General features: G+C 41.8%; 1 long non-coding RNA gene across 1 annotated transcript; it reads right to left on the bottom strand.

The window, feature by feature from the left end:
* Window positions 1-6,122: 6,122 nt before the first annotated feature.
* LOC123328295 lies at window positions 6,123-8,529 on the bottom strand. Its single transcript, XR_006543141.2, has 2 exons — window positions 8,367-8,529; window positions 6,123-6,345 (listed from the first exon to the last, which is right to left on the bottom strand). It is a non-coding gene; the product is annotated as an uncharacterized LOC123328295 (long non-coding RNA).
* Between the last annotated feature and the right edge of the window lie 7,661 nt (window positions 8,530-16,190).

The following is a 16,190-nucleotide window of genomic DNA, read 5'->3' as shown; positions in this document are numbered from 1 at the left end:
TAATTTGAACGTTATATAAAAAACACACACTTCTAAACCCAACCATCAGCTCATTTTCCTTGGATTCCCTCTCCAGCTAAACTAGAATAGGGATCCTCTCCACTCTGTCCTTAGGAATTAGTCTAGCCTGCACTTGTTCCCTTACTTCTGATGTCAAATTCTTCATGAGATTGACAAGGCGTTCCCACTCAGAGAGAAGGAGTGTCCTTATAACTGAATGTTCAATGAAACCATTATCCTTCGTGTGCTCTGATATTAATCTTAATTGAGGGGCTATTTTCTCAGGCTCTTTGGATGAGAACCTGGGTTCTGGAGGATCCTGGGAACTGCTTTTGTTAACACCATAAGATTGCCCCTCCCCAAGCCTCTCTCATCCCAAGCAAATATTCACTCTCTACGTCCTTGTACAATCCATAGTCCCTAATCTAGAGTTACTCAGGATTTTATTTCCAACTACAACTGTAAAATCTTTTTACAAAACAAAACTAAGCACAAAGATGACACAGAATCGAGGCTCGCTTCCCCCAAACAAGTCAAATTGTGGCACAACGGTTCTCCAAAGTGCATCGTTCTGGTTCACAGGTCTTTGCCCAAGTGTCTCTATTTCAAATTAGCCAGTTGAAGCCACCTTCTGAATCTGGTTTGTGAAGGATTTGGGATAGCTGATTTAAACTTCAAATGGATTTGCTAGCTCAGCTGGAGCACTGATTGTTGGTATGATTGAATATCGTAAGCCTTAGGGCTACATGTACAGTTTTACCAGGTTCATCTTTAGGCAGATTCCAGGTTCCCAGGAGTTCAAAGATCAAATGCAGCATCTCCCTTTATACATTATTATGAGGCTGAAGGGCAAAGAAGAGTGAGTGATCCCAACTATATCAACATAAAAGCTTCCACCTGGTGCAATGGTATGACTTTCTAATCTTCCACATACATACTATAAAAGAGGTTTATTTTTAGGAAGTTTCTGCCTACTACTAACTTTATGTAAATGTCATTTGTCTACGTGGGGCTTTTTAAAATTTGTAAACCTCCCCAGTCATTTCCTCCAAGGACCCAGATTGCAAGAACACTTTTAACATTAAGTTAAAATAAACCCGTTAGCTTATTCAGGAAAATTACTGAAAATGAAACAAAAGGAGGAGGTTCCTCCCAGCCCTCCTGTTTTTGTTTTTTTTTTTTTTTTACATGTATACTTCATATAGTGAAGATAAAGTATCTTCAGTCTATGACTTGTCTTGGGCTTCCCTGGTGGCTCAGATGGTAAAGCATCTGCCTACAACATGGGAGGCCTGGATTCGATGCCTAGGTTGGGAAGACGCCCTGGAGAAGGAAATGGCAACCCACTGCAGTACTCTTGCCTGGAAAATCCCATGGACAGAAGAGCCTGGTAGGCTACAGTCCACAGGGTCACAAAGAGTCTTGTCTTAGAGCTTAACAGATCAGGATGAACTAATTCTAGATTGCAGCCCTACATCAATGATACACAGATCTCCAAAATAAAAGCTGATGAGAAAGGAAATTCTAAGAGTGAAGACTATCTTCCAATCAATTAATCTCATCTCTCTCTTTCATATTCTAAAATTGTGTAAGACATGGATATTTCAAGTCATGGTGAGCTCTGCAAGGAGCAAATGAATCTCTGCTCCAGCATGGAGTCAGATAAGTGTACTAGGGAAGATAATAAATCTGATGATTAGCAGAGACACCTGGTCACCTTAGCCCTACACCCACCCCACCATTCCAGGTGTGAACTTGCTTTTTTAAAAATCCTTTGAGACATGAACTCCAGAGTTGATTGGTTCAAGCAAATGTGATATATATAAAAATTCAAAAGCATCAGTTCTTCAGTGCTCAGCCCTCTTTAATGGTCCAACTCTCACATTTGTACGTGACTACTGGAAAAACTATAGCTTTCACTATACAGACCTTTGTTGTCAAAGTGATGTTTCTGCTTTGTAATATGCTAGCTATCCAGACTTTTCATAGCTTTCTAAGGAGCAAGTGTCTTTTAATTTCATGGCAGCGGTCCCCGTTCACAGTGATTTTGGAGCCCAAGAAAATAAAATCTGTCACTAAACAGACCTGCTAAATTATCAATAACTGGTGTGTACCTCACTGAAACCGAAATATTATCTTTCAAGATGTCCCACATGGAAGACATTACTCTAGGATCTTTCATTTTTCAGAGGATGTATATAGGAGCATTGCCCTTGCACAAAAATCAGTTAAATCATTTTGCTCAATGGGAATATTTAAAGTATTCTGCATGAATCCTGGTGACTGTCTTCTTCTATTTTAAATGGCTGCTGCTGTGGGATTATGTTCTCTCTTCTTGACATGCCAAATATAACTCTGTAAGTGATGGAGAATGCTGTCCTGCACAGACAACCTCATGACTCTTTTGGCAATTTAAATGTAGGCATTTTAAAGCCTGAAAGCTGCATTATTTTCATCCTAACTTGGTGTAGCTTAGTGGCCAGAATTGTGAAGCATGTGCCATTAATCAGGTGGATTTTTGGCTATCACTTCAAACGTGGAATAGATTTATGAATTTAGTATCCTCAAAGTAAAAAAAAATTATATATATAATATATACATACAATAAAATATTAGCCATAAAATAATATAATATTGTCATTTGTAGCAACATTGATGGACTTAGAGAATATCATGCTAAGTGAAGTCAGGCAGACAGAGAGACAAACATTTCATAATATCACTTATTTGTGGAATCAAAAAAATTATACAAATAAATTAATCTACAAAAAAGAAACAGACTCACAGATTGTTGAAAACAAACAGTTTGAATAAAAACTTATGGGTACCAAAGGGGGAAGGTGAGGAGGATAAAGAAGGAGGGGAGGATAAATTCAGAGTATAGTATTAACAGATTATTATACATAAAATATATAGGCTGATAGCTCAGTTGGTAAAGAATCCACCTGCAATGCAGGAGACCTGAGTTCAATCCCTGGGTTGGGAAGATCCCCTGGAGAAGAGAAAGGCTACCCACTCCAGTATTCTGGCCTGGAGAATTCCATGGACTGTATATAGTCCATGGGTCACAAAGAGTCGGACACAACTAAGCAACTTTCATTTCACAAGGATTTATTGTATAACAGGGATCTATATTCAACATCTTACAGTAACCTATAATGGAAAATAATCTGAAATATATATAATTGAATCACTTTGCTGTATACCTGAAAAAGAGATCTTCACGACCCAGATAATCACGATGGTGTGATCACTGACCTAGAGCCAGACATCCTGGAATGTGAAGTCAAGTGGGCCTTGGAAAGTATCACTACGAACAAAGCTAGTGGAGGTGATGGAATTCCAGTTGAGCTATTCGAAATCCTGAAAGATGATGCTGTGAAAGTGCTGCACTCAATATGCCAGCAAATTTGGAAAACTCAGCAGTGGCCACAGGACTGGAAAAGGTCAGTTTTCATTTCAATCCCAAAGAAAGGCAATGCCAAAGAATGCTCAAACTACCGCACAATTGCACTCATCTCACACGCTAGTAAAGTAATGCTCAAAATTCTCCAAGCCAGGCTTCAGCAATATGTGAACAGTGAACTTCCTGATGTTCAAGCTGGTTTTAGAAAAGGCAGAGGAACCAGAGACCAAATTGTCAAAATCTGCTGGATCATCGAAAAAAGCAAGAGAGTTCCAGAAAAACATCTATTTCTGCTTTATTGACTATGCCAAAGCCTTTGACTGTGTGGATCACAATAAACTGTGGAAAATTCTGAGAGATGGGCATACCAGACCACCTGACCTGCCTCTTGAGAAATTTGTATGCAGGTCAGGAAGCAACAGTTAGAACTGGACATGGAACAACAGACTGGTTCCAAATAGGAAAAGGAGTACGTCAAGGCTGTATATTGTCACCCTGCTTATTTAACTTACATGCAGAGTACATCATGAGAAACGCTGGGCAGGAAGAAGCGCAAGCTGGAATCAAGATTGCAGGGAGAAATATCAATAACCTCAGATATGCAGATGACACCACCCTTATGGCAGAAAGTGAAGAGGAACTAAAAAGCCTCTTGATGAAGATGAAAGAGGAGAGTGAAAAGGTTGGCTTAAAACTCAACATTCAAAAACTAAAGATCATGGCATCTGGTCCCATCACGTCATGGCAAACAGATGGGGAAACAGTGGAAACAGTGTCAGACTGTATTTTTTGGGGCTCCAAAATCACTGCAGATGGTGACTGCAGCCATGAAATTAAAAGATACTTACTCCTTGGAAGAAAAGCTATGACCAACCTAGATAGCATGTTGAAAAGCAGAGACATTACTTTGCCAACAAAGGTCCATCTAGTCAAGGCTATGGTTTTCCCTGTGGTCATGTATGGATGTGAGAGTTGGACTGTGAAAAAGCTGAGCGCTGAAGAATTGATGCCTTTGAACTGTGGTGTTGGAGAAGACTCTTGAGAGTCCCTTGGACTGCAAGGAGATCCAACCAGTCCATTATGAAGGAGATCAACCCTGGGATTTCTTTGGAAGGAATTATGCTAAAGCTGAAACTCCAGTACTTTGGCCACCTTATGTGAAGAGTTGACTCATTGGAAAAGACTCTGATGCTGGGAGGGATTGGGGGCAGGAGAAGGGGACGACAGAGTATGAGATGGCTGGATGGCATCACTGACTCGATGGACGTGAGTCTGAGTGAACTCTGGGAGTTGGTGATGGACAGGCAGGCCTGGCGTGCTGCGATTCACGGGGTCGCAAAGAGTCAGACACGACTGAGCGACTGGACTGAACTGAACTGAACACAGCATTGTAAATCAACTATTAAAGTGAAAGTGTTAATCGCTCAGTCATGTGATCCCAAGGACTGTAGCCTGTCAGGTTCCACTGTCCATGGAATTCTCCAGGGAAGAATATTGGAGTGGATTGTCTTTCCCTTCTCCAGGTGATCTTCTCAACCCAGGGATTGAACCTGGGTCTCCTGCATTGCAAGCAGATTCTTTACTGTCTGAGCCACCAAATCAATTATACTTCAATTAAAAAAAATGAGTTGATAACACACAAAGAATTGTATTTTTGTTAATGACCACATTTAGCAAAACAGCTGGCATACCAGTATCACAGTAACAAACACATTTTTCTTTTGCTGTCAGTTTAGTCACTCAGTCATGTCCGACTTTTTATGACCCCATGGACTGCAGCACGCAAGACCTCCCTGTCCATCGCCAACTCCCAGAGGCTACTCAAACTCACGTCCATTGAGTCAGTGATGCCATCCAACCATCTCATCCTCTGTCATCCCCTTCTCCTCCTGCCCTCAATCTTTTCCAGCATCAGGGTCTTTTCAAATGAGTCAGTTCTTCATATCAGGTGGCCAAAGTATTGGAGTTTCAGCTTCATCATCAGTCCTTCCAATGAATATTCAGGACTGATTTCCTTTAGGATGGACTGGTTGGATCTTCTTGCTGTCCAAGGGATTCTCAAGACTCTTTTCCAACACAACAGTTCAAAAGCATCAATTCTTCAGCACTCAGCTTTCTTCATAGTCCAACTCTCACATCCATACATGACTACTGGAAAAACCATAGCTTTAACTAGACAGACCTTTGTTGGCAAAGTAATATCTCTGCTTTTTAATATGCTGTCTAGGTTGGTCATAACTTTTCTTCCAAGGAGCAAGTGTCTTTCAATTTTGTGGCTACAGTCACCATCTGCAGTGATTTTGGAGTCAAAAAAATAAAGTCTGACACTGTTTCCACTGTTTCCCCATATATTTGCTATGAAGTGATGGGACCAGATGCCATGATCTTAGTTTTCTGAATGTTGAGTTTTAAGCCAGCTTTTTCACTCTCCTCTTTCACTTTCATCAAGAGGCTCTTTAGTTCTTCTTCACTTTCTGCCATAAGGGTGGTGTCATCTGCATATCTGAGGTTATTGATATTTCTCCTGGCAATCTTAATTCCAGTTTGTGCTTTATCCAGTTCAGCATTTCTCATGATTTACTCTGTATATAAGTTAAATAGGCAGGGTGACAATATATAGCCTTGAAGTATTCCTTTCCTGATTTGGAACCTGTCTGTTGTTCCATGACCAGTTCTAACTGTTGCTTCTTGACCTGCATAGTTTTTGCTGTAGTAGAAAGCTGAACCACCTGCTGGTTTAGAGGTGGCAGGCCTTTGTAGGAAGTGTGGATAGAAGAAAACATCAGATCCTCATTAAGTGGTCCTTGCTCTTATTCATCTTTTCCCTTTTCCACAGGGAATCTAAGTTCCAGCTCAATCACTAGCATCAATCACTCTTCTTCCTGGCTGGGAGCATCCTCACATCTCATGTGACTCCAGTGTCCAGGCATTAGATGCTCCTGTGTTGAATGAGAAAAATTTATCTGAACAGCTTATCTGAAAGAAGGTCCATTGTGAAATCCAGCCAAAAATCCAAAATAAGTAGGAATGATATGTGTCAGTGAACGAATTATGTTATCCGAGATGAGGCAAATCCAGAAGAGAGGGATCTGGAAGGTTGTGAATGTGCATTCTGGTTCCTAAAAAGCTACATTACTGTGGGTAGAACCAAAGCTGGGTGGTGTTACACAAGAAATGTCATGTAACACAGGTGTAACACAGGGATTGGGGTGAGGTGGATGATGCTGGGGAGTAACTTGGGGGCTCAGAATCCATTTTTTGCCTAGATTCAAATCTGGGAGTTAGCCTTTCAGCCTAAAGCAGAGAATAAAAACAAGCCTGTCATGGGCACAAAAAGAATGCCAAATGCCAAATGTGGAAAAAACCCAGCAACAACTTGCTTAGGTAACAAGGTGGGCAGAGCACTGAGGCAGATGGGGATGAAGAGAGGAAATACACACCATCAGATAAGCTGTTACTTTGGCAATTGGGGGCAAATACTTTGCTAACCATATTGGAAGGAAGCAAAGTCTTCTTATAATAGCAAAATAGATACACAAAGTTAAAGTTAAATGTGTATAATTCTGATATTCACGCATTGTGCTGAGCCGAGTTCTAAATGCTTTGTCACATTTTAATTAAAAAAAAAAAAAAAACAGAAAAGTCATATTATGAGGAAAGCACAGATAAGAAAATTGAGGTTTACCAAGGTCTTGTACCTCCAAAATTACCGTTAGAAAGTGGCAAAACTAAGACATAAACCCTGGTCTCTCATTGCAAACACATCCTCTAACCACACAATTAAACTGAATCCTCTGACGTGTGTTTGCTTTGATCACTGCTGTCCACCTGAAACTACCACAACATTGTTAGTCAACCATGAAAGCCAAAGTGTTATTCTCTCAGTCCTGTCCGACTCTCTGTGACCTCTATGGGCTGTAGCCCACCGGGCTCCTCTGTGCATGGAATTCTCCAGGAAAGAATACTGGAGCCTGTTGCCATGACCTCCTCCAGGGGATCTTCCCTACCCAGGGATCCAAACCGGTCTCCTGCATTGCAGGCAGATTCTTTCCCATCTGATCCACCAGGGAGGCCCAAATCAACCATACTCCAATATAAAATAAAAAGTTAAAGAATAAGTAAAATGTGTCCGTTTTGGAAACAAGAGCCTTGGGAACAGGATATGACTAGGATCAGCTACAACATTTATGGGACTCTGTGCAAAGTGAAAATGCAAAGTCCCTTTTCTAAAAATTACTAAAAATAGTGAAAGAGGCAGCAGAGCGCTACACAAAGTGTGAGCCTTCCTCGCTGGGGCCCTGTATGACTATGCAGGTCACATGCCCATGAAGCTGTACTTGGATTTGCCATTAGAAAATGGAACTGAGACCCAAGAACACGAACTAGACAAGAGAAGAGGAATCCAGTGCATCCATAAGAGAGAACAGTAGCCTCCCCTTTCCCAGCCTCTTTCATCAGCTGAAAGTGGAAACATATATAGGAAGTACTTTTCATTGTATTTGTAGTTTGTGACATATAGATTACACAGTAAAATAAATGTAGAATTCAATTTCTCTCCTTGTTTCATAAAGTTCTCAAGTTATACAACTATTCCAGTGTTATTCTCTGGACTTTCCTTCCTGACCATGGCTGTCAAGATTTTGGTGACCCAGGTGTGTGACTCTAGGTAAGCCGTCCTGCCCCACCCCCACACCTCGCTAGTCCTCTCCCACAGGTGTGGCTTTTGTCAGCCATGTGGTGTGATCTCAGTCCCAGAAGATGCCACATATACTACATACAATTCATGGGTAAGCCCCTGCAGCCCTCACACACCCTCAGTTTGTGCAGAAGGCACTGAAGGACAGAAGGGAGGCAGTCTTGCACCTAATGCACTTTCATGAACGCAGTGCTCCCTGGGCAGAACCATGAAGCTGTCAAACTAGGGTACAAATTGCTTCTCTCTGCAGCTCCTCTCACCTACCAGCCATCCACTTCTCCTTAGTGTGCAGCCTCCTCAGGGGGCCCTTTGTTCCCACTATTCCTTTACCTCCTTCAGATTCGCTCATTTCCCCATCAAGCCCAGACCTGCCTCTTTCCTTCTCTCAACAGGTCGCAGCTGACTTCCCTTTTACTCTCAGGGCTGTCCTATGTGATTGGCCAGGAGGAAATTAATCTCCTGCCCTCATTTGTGCTAAGACTAATGGTTAACACTAATTTGATGGATTGCTTTCACCTTTCAATTCCTTAGCTCAAGGATGAGTGATGAGGGCCCATTAGGTACCCAGGCTGAAGCTTTGCAAGCAATATCTTCAACAGAGGGGCTATTCCTGCTGCCTTTGACTGACATTGACAATAGCGTACTTATTTCACGGACAGGAAAGTCTTGCTCTATGAGTGGCAAATGAAAAATACAACAGGCAATAAACATTTGTTCACTGTTAAAGGAAAACTTCAATGATACATGGTTTGCTTGCCAAATGTTGAAGGTAAAAAGAAAGATAATTAATGTTGAAGATGAAGTGAAACTTATACAGTGCAAGAGAATAAACTGGTACACGTGTTCTGGAAAGAAGTTTGGCAGTTTGGTGGTCATGATTAAACTATACAAATGCATATATGTACACACATTATATAAACAAATGTTGTATATGTGTATGCGTGTGAGCATGCTCAGGCACTTCAGTCGGATCCAACTCTTTGTGACCCTTTGGACTGTAGCCTGCTAAGTTCCTCTGTCCATGAGATTCTCCAGGCAAGAATACTGGAGTGGGTTGCCATACCCTCCTTCAGGGGAACTTCCGGACCTAGGGATCGAATTTGTGTCTCTTGAGTCTCCTGCATTGCAGGCAGATTCTTTACCCACTGGGCCACCTAGGAAGTCCGTGTGTATATATATGTATATATGTATGTATGTATGTATATGTATATATATATATAATGCCTACACACATACATGTATATATATATATATATATGTATACACACATGTATATATACATACATAAAAATACTTGAAGGACTTAGATGCCAGCCAACAGTGCCCTGTGGAGTCTGACCCTGTCTGTCTCCCCAGGCTCATGTCCCCTCTCTCCTTCCAGCTCTGAGTCTATCCACACTGGCTTCTCTCAGCTCCGCAACTCACCTCATGTTCCCTGCTGCATGTTATTCTTTCTGCCTGGGTGGTTCTTCATCCACGTTTTCACCAATCATTTCTTGCTCATCCTACAGACCTCAGTTTAATAAGAGTCACTTCCCCAGGAAGCCTTCTCAGACCACCACTCCTCTCCCTGGACCCCCTAAGACTGGACAGACTCCCTTATACTCTACTTTTAGGGACTAGATTTCTTTTCTTGTGCTACTTAGCCTAGTAAGTCTTGATCCTCTCCTTTTCGTGGTTATATTGTTCATCTGTCTCCCCTGGTCAACTGTAAGCTCAAAGAGAGCAGGTTTGTGTTCACCTTTCCATTCTTGGTGCTTAGAAAAGGACCTGGTATTTATGAGGGGCTCAAGAAATACTTGTGGATTAAATAAATGAGATTAAAATCCACTTTAATTTTCTCCTTTGTGCTTTCTTGAATTTTTCAAATTTCAACAATCACGGGATACTTTTATAATAAAAAGACAATCATTTTTAAAAAGCTTTTCCTTTCCTTTGAGGCTGCAGCTGTTCTCTGCAGAGCCTGCTGCCTTTGGCACCAATTCCTCTGACTACTACTGTTCTAGGCTAGCCTGAGCCATGGAACAGGATTATGCTGCATTGTCTGAAATTCTTCCCTTGCTGGAGACAGTCTTCCCTGCCCATTGCCTCTGAGTTATTGGCCACAAAGCAGAGGCTTCGGACTCCTGCTGTTACATCTTTCCTGCCCTCAGAGGTGAAGCCTGGTTGCTCCCATGACTCAGCAGATGACTCTTGGACAAAACTGTGTGCGAAGCGTGTCTTGCCAGCTAATGATGAGACAGTGGGGTTTGACTGAGTGCAAGCTCTACTCTAGTGTCTGAGGATATATATCTTGGCATGAAACCATCACACATCACTCCACTCCATTCCCCTTTATTAAAAACAAAAAACAAAACAAACAAAAAAAAACTACAGTTATTATGACTTTTCCTGTTGAGTCAAACCTTATCTTTTCCAGGGAATTAATATGAGAGAGTTAATGGTTTCAGTTTGAGACTCAAGTTCCTACTTTCTTCCTACAAGCTGACAGCATAAATGCAATAATGGTTGTAGCTTAGTGAGAGTAATTTCTCCATATGGCACTTTAGGTGGCATTTGAGATATTTTTAATACTTCTGGCAGGCAAGTTAAAAAAAAAATCTTTCAAGCCTGTTAATATTTTACCAGCCGCCACATATGCTCACCTATACATGGCAACATTCCAAGGATTATTTGTCATTTCAAATCCTTTTCATAACGAGTTGGAGAATAAATAAATGTGGATGATGCATCAGAAGGGATGGAGCCCCTTCAGTCTAAACAGCCATGATTCTAGTGGTCTGAATAGGGGTATAAATATAATATCACTGTTATTTAAGTTCTGGCTTTTCCATGGCTGATGGATGTTTTCTCAGACTGTGAATCCACATTAAGAGACAAAGTTGCAGCACAAAGCCTTGTTTTTCTGTGTCTGAGATCCCTGGATGTGCTACAGAGATTGACATCTTAGCACCATGGAGTATTTTCAGGGAATTTGGGGGTGATGAGCAGTTATCAATTGACAGAATAGCATCTATATTAGGATGAATGCGGCAGCAGGCAAGATGCATTTATCCGGTGTTGAGATGAAAAGCTGATTACACAGCCGAGGGCAAATGAGGTGGAAACATCTTGGAGATTAGGTTTGCTCCCTGTGTCCTACATTTCAGAGGGATGCGATCATTGGTTTAATGTTTCCCATGGACAGCTTTTCTCGGGGTTGAAATAAACAGAAAATCTACCCTGGAGAATGTGGCATGTAGAAATTCAGCTCAGTCAGGACAAAGAGCGACATTAAAATCAATGGTCCTATGGTTGGCATTCTCGGATAATTGTGTCACCCCCTGTCTGGGACGGGGGAGGACACTGAGATTCAGACTGATTAGGGTGGTTTGGGCCACATTGTGTACTGAAAGTGTAAACCCTTTCTAGAATGATGTGATGCTGCTGTATCCTGTCAGAGCACAGTCCTTCTGTTGAAGGGCAAATACATTCCCCTGGGAATGCTCACTTGGGGGGCTCTTCCTATCCGTGTTCCCGTGACATTTTCCAGAATGCACTTGCAGTGTCTAGTCCCCACGTTCACTCCAGCTGGTCTCCCCTTGGCATCCACATAGGAGATCCACAGATGCCTGTTCCCTGACATTAGTTCTTCAGTACAAGACACTCCTTGCTTCTGCCTGGTCACATAATGGGAAGGTGAGATGTGGGACTTGAGCCACAGATGATGCCACCTGCCACATCTTATCTCTTTGTTCCCTGTCTGGAGTGGCATCCCTGCAAAGGGAGCCACCAAAATGTCTGTGTCCTTTCCTCTGCACCTGGCTTCTTTGCTTCTTTTTCAAATACTTCTGATTTTTCTTTGACACTGAAGTCACCTACCTCAGGGAAAGAGAGAGATGCAATTAAACATAGTGGATCACTTATTTTATGCAAGGCATTATGGTTATAAAGGATTTCCCTGGTGGCTTAGACAGTAAAGAGCCTGCCTGCAATGCAAGAGACTTGGGTTTGATCCTTGGGTCAGGAAGATCTCTTGGAGAAGGAATGGCTACCGACTCCAGTATTCTTGCCTGGAAAATTCCATGGACAGAGAAGTCTGGAAGGCTACAGTTCATGGGGTCACAAAGAGTTCGAAATGACTGAGCGACTAACACCTGGGGATAAAGAGGTAAACCACTGCCAATCCTCTCCCTCAAGTTGCTTTGAACCTAAAGGAGGGAACAAATATGTCTGCTGCCCTTTATGAGGGACAAGGAGATAAGAGAAGTGCAAACAACGTGCTACAAAAGCATAGAGCTGGACATGAACTCTGACAGGGAAGGAAGGAAGGCTTCAGGGAGGAAGTGGCTTGTAAGCTGAAGCATAATGGAGGAAGGAATTGCTTATTTCATTCTCTGAATGGAAGCACTTAGTGGTTGACCTGACATCTATGGTTTTCATTGACATAGCAGGTCACGGTTAGACTGAGAGGCATCAGGTATATGGAGGATCCATCTGAAGATCCATTCATCTTTCTTGTAAGAAAGGGATGGTTTAATCTTTTGAGAGAAGTTAATGATCAGTGAGCACTAGTAATGTTTCTTGCTGTTACAGGTTATGGTGGAAGCATAATTGAACAGGTATATTCCAGATGTTCCCTTCCCAGTCCAAGGTCAGGAGTATTTGGGCATTAAGCTGCTTGAGTTATTAAACACACTTTACACAAACAGTACTTGAGTGCATAGGAATCATCTGGGATATTTTATGACACTGCAGCTTCCAATTCAGTAGGTCTGGGGTGGCTCTGAGATTCTGCATTTCCAATAAACTTCAAGGTGAGGCTGACCTGATGACACATTGATTGGAGTGAATGTCATTATCTCATTTCACTAGAAGTGAACTAGGAGGTAATAAAGAGAGTTTTGGAACAGATGGGGAGTTAGATGAAAACCTTCTACCTACTACTAAGGGCTTTAAAAAAAGACATGTAAACATTACTTGAAGCCCAAATAGGCAGGAACCATCTTTTGTATTTTCTTGCTTCCCTTTAGAAGGTGGAGTACTTTGATAAACTGACCAAATTCAGTATTTTAAAATACATACCACATATTTCAGAGAGGGGTGCATTTCTATGGGGCTTATTAGAGATAGCTTCTTCCCTTAGGGAGGCAGAATGGTGTATTGTAAAAATGTGGACCTCTGGGTCTGAAGGATTTGGAATGAAGACCTTCTGAACTGTGTAACCTCAAGTGAGTTATCGTTCTCTCTGATCTCACTTTCTTACCTTTGGAATGAGGATACTACTAACCTTGCTAGGTGGCTGTGAAGACTGGCAATGATGTTTACAAAGTGATCTCTTCAAGCCTGATCCAGACTGTGTCCTCAACTCAGTTGTGCTTCATCGAGGTCATGAAATTGATTTTACTGAAATGGACATTTTCAGAGCCTAGTACAGCCACTAACATTTATTCAGTTCAGTTCAGTCACTCAGTCATGTCCGACTCTTTGCGACCCCATGAACCACAGCACACCAGGCCTCCCTGTCCATCACCAACACCCACAGTCCACCCAAACCCATGTCCATTGAGTTGGTGATGCCATCCAACCATCTCAACCTCTGTCATCCCCTTTTCCTCTTGCCCTCAACCCTTCCCAGCATCAAGGTCTTTTCAAATGAGTCAGCTCCTCGAATCAGGTGGCCAAAGTATTGGAGTTTCAGCTTCAATATCAGTTCTTCCAATGAACACCCAGGACTGATCTCCTTAGGATGGACTGGTTGGATCTCCTAGTAATTCCTTATTAAATGAGGAGCACATTTCAGTTCAGTTCAGTCGTTCAGTTGTGTTTGACTCTTTGCGACCCCATGAATCGCAGCACGCCAGGCCTCCCTGTCCATCACCAACTCCGGGAGTTCACTCAGACTCACGTCCATCGAGTCAGTGATGCCATCCAGCCATCTCATCCTCTGTCCTCCCCTTCTCCTCCTGCCCCCAATCCCTCCCAGCATCAGAGTCTTTTCCAATGAGTCAACTCTTCACATGAGGTGGCCAAAGTACTGGAGTTTCAGCTTTAGCATCATTGCTTCCAAAGAAATCCCAGGGCTGATCTCCTTCAGAATGGACTGGTTGGACCTCCTTGCAATCCAAGGGACTCTCAAGAGTCTTCTCCAACACCACAGTTTAAAAGCATCAATTCTTCGGCGCTCAGCCTTCTTCACAGTCCAACTCTCACATCCATACATGACCACTGGAAAAACCATAGCCTTGACTAGACGGACCTTTGTTGGCAAAGTAATGTCTCTGCTTTTGAATATGCTATCTAGGTTGGTCATAACTTTCCTTCCAAGGAGTAAGCATCTTTTAATTTCATGGCTGCAGTCACCATCTGCAGTGATTTGGGAGCCCACAAAAATACAGTCTGACACTGTTTCCACTGTTTCCCCATCTATTTCCCATGAATTGATGGGACCAGATGCCATGATCTTCGTTTTTTGAATGTTGACTTTTAAGCCAGCTTTTTCATTCTCCTCTTTCACTTTCATCAGGAGGCTTTTTAGTTCCTCTTCACTTTCTGCCATAAGGGTGGTGTCATCTGCATCTCTGAGGTTATTGATATTTCTCCCTGCAATCTTGATTCCAGCTTGTGCTTCTTCCAGCCCAGCGTTTCTCATGATGTACTCTGCATATAAGTTAAATAAGCAGGGTGACAGTATACAGCCTTGACGTACTCCGTTTCCTATTTGGAACCAGTCTGTTGCGCCGTGTCCAGTTCTAACTGTTGCTTCCTGACCTGCATATAGGTTTCTCAACAGGTAGGTCAGATGGTCTGGTATTCCCATCTCTTTCAGAATTTTACAACCCTAAATGTCTATACCACTAACCTGTTAATTAGTGTGCACCTTTCTATTATCTACAACCTTTAACTTATTTATATTTTGTCTTTATAAATAAACTTTTTGAAAAAATATTTTTATTTCTCTTTAAGTCACTTCCTACACATCCCTCCCTCTCAAGTTTAGATCAATTTACATATTTCAGAGTTTGACTAAAAGTTAGAATAGGATTTATTAATCTCTCCAGTAAGCTTTTGAAACAACTCTGGAAAAAGCCTTTGGGTTATAGCCTCTTTTTTTCTTTCCAAGACTAAGCTCCTATGGCCGTGTTATTATCATGTTGGTTTACTTTAAAAGATTCCTACTTCAGTTAAAATCTAGTTAGGTTCAAGCCCTGGAAAAATTTACTCCCTCCCCATCAATATCACGGAGAAGGCAATGGCACCCCACTCCAGAACTCTTGCCTGGAAAATCCCATGGATGGAGGAGCCTGGTAGGCTGCAGTCCATGGGGTTGCTAAGAGTCGGACACGACTGAGCGACTTCACTTTCACTTTTCACTTTCATGCATTGGAGAAGGAAATGGCAACCCACTTCAGTGTTCTTGCCTGGAGAATCCCAAGGACGGGAGAGCCTGGTGGGCTGCCGTCTATGGGGTCCTACAGAGTCAGACTCAACTGAAGCAACTTAGCAGCATCAATATCAAATCCAATTGTGTTCTATGAGCAAAGCTAATTTGCAATTGCTCCTAACACATTTCAGAGGTGATGCTTCACTCTTGAAAGTGCTTCTGAATGCAGTTTCAAAAAGTGTGAGAATTGGGTCCCTCTAAGATAGTTTTTCAGGTTTTAAAAAAAAGTTTTAAAGTAATGAGTGGTGTTAACATTTTCTGTTCTTCTAAATGATAATCATGGGCTTTAAAAAGAAGTATTGACTCAATTCCTAATTCGTTATAAGATCCTGGGACGGTTACTTGACCTTGGCCTTGGTGTTCTTATCTAAAAGGTGGAATTTACACAAGATAGATGTATGGATTGAAGGAGATAACTAAAAAGTGCCTATCAGTGTTTGACTAATATAAGTAATAATACATCAGAACACCCATAAACTATTATCTAGAAAAAAATTTGAGGAATAAAAATCACTTTAAAATATCTTTCCAATTTTTTTCACATTTATTTATGATTTGAACAGAATATTATCTGCACAGAATTTGTTTGGGATTGAATGCTCTTCTTAAGTCCCGGAAGGATGATACATTTTGCATGTATCAGGAAGCAGATGAAAGGCAATGCC

This window comes from Bubalus bubalis, chromosome 11 (genome assembly GCF_019923935.1).
Source record: "Bubalus bubalis isolate 160015118507 breed Murrah chromosome 11, NDDB_SH_1, whole genome shotgun sequence".
In the NCBI taxonomy this organism is placed as follows: Eukaryota; Metazoa; Chordata; class Mammalia; order Artiodactyla; family Bovidae; genus Bubalus; species Bubalus bubalis.
This window is presented reverse-complemented; position numbering and strand designations above follow the sequence as displayed.